Source organism: Chrysochloris asiatica, unplaced genomic scaffold (assembly GCF_000296735.1).
Source record: "Chrysochloris asiatica unplaced genomic scaffold, ChrAsi1.0 scaffold00340, whole genome shotgun sequence".
NCBI lineage: Eukaryota > Metazoa > Chordata > Mammalia > Afrosoricida > Chrysochloridae > Chrysochloris > Chrysochloris asiatica.
The window spans coordinates 1,003,040-1,006,303 of record NW_006408858.1 but is presented as its reverse complement, the minus strand read 5'-3'; positions in this window follow the sequence as shown (position 1 = coordinate 1,006,303).

The following is a 3,264-nucleotide window of genomic DNA, read 5'->3' as shown; positions in this document are numbered from 1 at the left end:
CATGGCAATGAGACGATATACGATAGAATGAATGTAAACCTAATGTTCTCCCATGTAAACTATCACATAATTCACAATAAAACATTTAAGAAAAAAAAAAAAATGACATAGCAGGGGCAGCATCAGACCTTCTTATCTAACTTCACTAAGGAGAAGGAGAATCAAGACCAACAGCTCAAGACCAATTCTTATGAGACTGAGGTCAGACATAGCTTTGCCCTCCTACCTTTTTTTTTTCACCAATTCTGACACCGGCCTTCCCTTCCACAGTGCTGTCTACTGCTGTGCTATGTTCAGTAATTCATTGCAATGGCCACACAGAACTCACAGACAATACACACAGTTAGGGAATGTGGAGCTAAGGCTTTGTGTCCACTTGACTGAGCCAGGATTCTCAGTTGTTTGACGATTGATAAGTAGTTATTCCTCATGATGTGCTTTGATTTGATCAACCAATAAAATGATTAAGGGTAGGATGCACCACCCTTAAACTCACCACCACACTAATCCAATTTATGGGAATTTTTCAAAGGTATGGCATGCAGCACCTTTTATCTTACAAGAAACTAAGGAGAGAGACTTGAGCAGAGAAGGAGGGACCTACTAATACCAAGATCGAAGAGCTGGGAGAGGAGTGTGTCCTTTGGACCTGGGATCCCTGCACTGTTTAATTCCTAGATCCACGGGAAGATTGATGTCAAGCTATATGGAGATTTCCAAGGATTACTGGGCCTACCTATACTGTAAGGAAACAAAGGCCTTTCTCCAGAACCAGTGCTCTCAATTTGAATTTATAGTCTCATAAACTGCAAGAGACTAGATTTCTGGTTGTTAAAGCAGAACTAGATAACTAAGACACGGGACTTGTTAGGGAAGTATTCAGGATCAGGACAACCTCTTTTCAGCTTGCCTGCAGGCAGACCTCTCCCTGGCCCTTAACCTTTCAGTCCTCAGCCGCTTGGACACTTTGCGCCTCTTCATAGTACTTGCTTAGGCACTCAGCTTTCTCTATTTGTGGATGAAGAAGCCCACCACCTCATGTCATCTCCTGCTACCTCTGCTTTTCTGTTGCTGATTCTGATTGTCTCTTGCCATCTCTGGTTTCTGTCTCCTGAAACTAGGAGTTCCCAGCACAGTGATGGAGATCCAAAGGACACACTCTGCACCTGTCATTTTCTTCTTGGTATTAGTCAGGACCTCTCTGTCCACCTCTAGGATGGCTCATTTTAAGACAAGCAGGATTACAAAACTGACCGATCTCCTCTTTAAGGTTCTATACTTTATTTGCATGGCCTCAAAAGGTGCCATACTCCTTATTTGCATTGTTAACAAATTATCCAGCTCCTTTGGTGGGCCACAAGCACCATACTGTATTTTCTCATATAGTGCACACACTATGCAACAAGCAAGGCATCTAAAGTGCATAGCATGCATAAGAGACTGATGTACAAGGGGATTGTGTGGTTTGCAAAAATATATAGTATGCACATTATTTGCTTTAAAATATGGTATCTGCATATTGTTGTTAAGTGTTGTGAAGTCGGTTTCAACCTATAGCGACCCTGTATAGATAGGGTTTCTGAGGAGCGGCTAATGAGCTTGAACAACTGACCTTGCAATCCAAAGCATTAATCCACAGAGCCACACCAGGTCTCCAGTATTTGCATAGTCACAATCACTGTGTGGGAATCACAAAGACTATGTATGACCAGATATGTCATATTTAGTCATTCATATCAATGATCTCACATATTTATATGAAATACACAGAAACCAAAAATTAATAATGGTTGCCAATGGTGGCAGAAAGGAGGAAAAGAGCAAGTTTTTGTTTGGAAGGCATTGAGTTTAAGTTAGTGACGTTGAGATATTTTGGGAAAGGATAGCAGTAAAGTTGGCACAACATGAAAAATGTCATTAAATTGTAAATATAAGAGTTGTACATACTTTAAATTAATATCTTATTTTTATGTCAGTTACATCTTAAGAAAGCTGTTTTTAAAAAAGGTAAAATAGGATCTTTCCAGACACTCAAGAGTTGCGAGAATTATTAGAGAATTACAGGAAACATTAAAGGAATACATAAGATATAAGGAAAATAAAACTAGATGGAAATGTGAAACTTCACCAAAGAAAGTCACCAAAAATGCTGTCTGTGGATAAACATAATTTTTTTTTTCTCATAGCTTTAAATATAATTGAATTTTTAAAGTAAAAATAATTATGAATTGTGGGGTTTATAACATGTGCAGAAATAAAATATGAGAAATCATAGCACTAAGGCTGCATAAGCTCTCTTTAAAGTGTTCAAGGGCAATGATATCAATTTGAGTGTTAAGGGACACCTGACCCAAGCTATGGTATTTTCAATAACCTCATATGCTTGTGAAAGTTAGACAGTGAATAAAGAAGACTGTAGAAGAATTGATGCATTTGAGCTATGGTGTTGGAGGAGAATATTAAAAGCACTATGGACTACCAAAAGAACAAACAAGTCTGTGTTAGAAGAAATACAGCTAGAATACTCCTTAGAAGCCAGGATGGCCAGACTATGTCTCTCACACTTTGGACATATTATCAGGAGGGATCAGTCCCTAGAGAAGGACATCATACTTAGTAAAGCAGATGGTCAGCAAAAAGGAGGAAGATCCCCAGCGAAATGGACTGGCACAGTGGCAGAACAATGGACACAAGTGTAGCAATGATTGTGAGGTTGGCACAGGACCGGGCAGTATAAGATCGCTATGAGTCAGGGCCAACTCGACAGCACCTAACAACAAGGCCGAGGAAAGGAAAATGGAAGTATATTGTTGTAAAGTGGTATAATATTATTTGAAGAGCAGAATAGAACTGTTTCAGTAAGTTTCCAAGACTATAAATATTTAAAGAAGCAGACCACCTCATTTTTCTCCTACAGAGCAGCTAGTGGGTTCAAACCATCAACTTTTCAGTCTGCAATCCAGCACTTAACCAACAGCACCACCAGGGTTCCTTCCACCTGAAAGTAGATTGTGATAATTCGAAGATATAGCCTATAAACCCTAAAACAACCAACAAAAAATGAATAATCAGAAAGGTAAAATGAAGAGGTATAGCTAAGCAGTTAACAAGGGCATCCTAAAAATACGCAATATAAAAGAAGCTGGGGGGGTGGGGAAAAAAGGAATAGTGACAATCAACAAGTGGGATAAATAGAAAAGAAAGGGCAAGCCACTACATGAATCAGAAGCCTCCAGTCTGACATCTGACCCACGGACTTGGGAC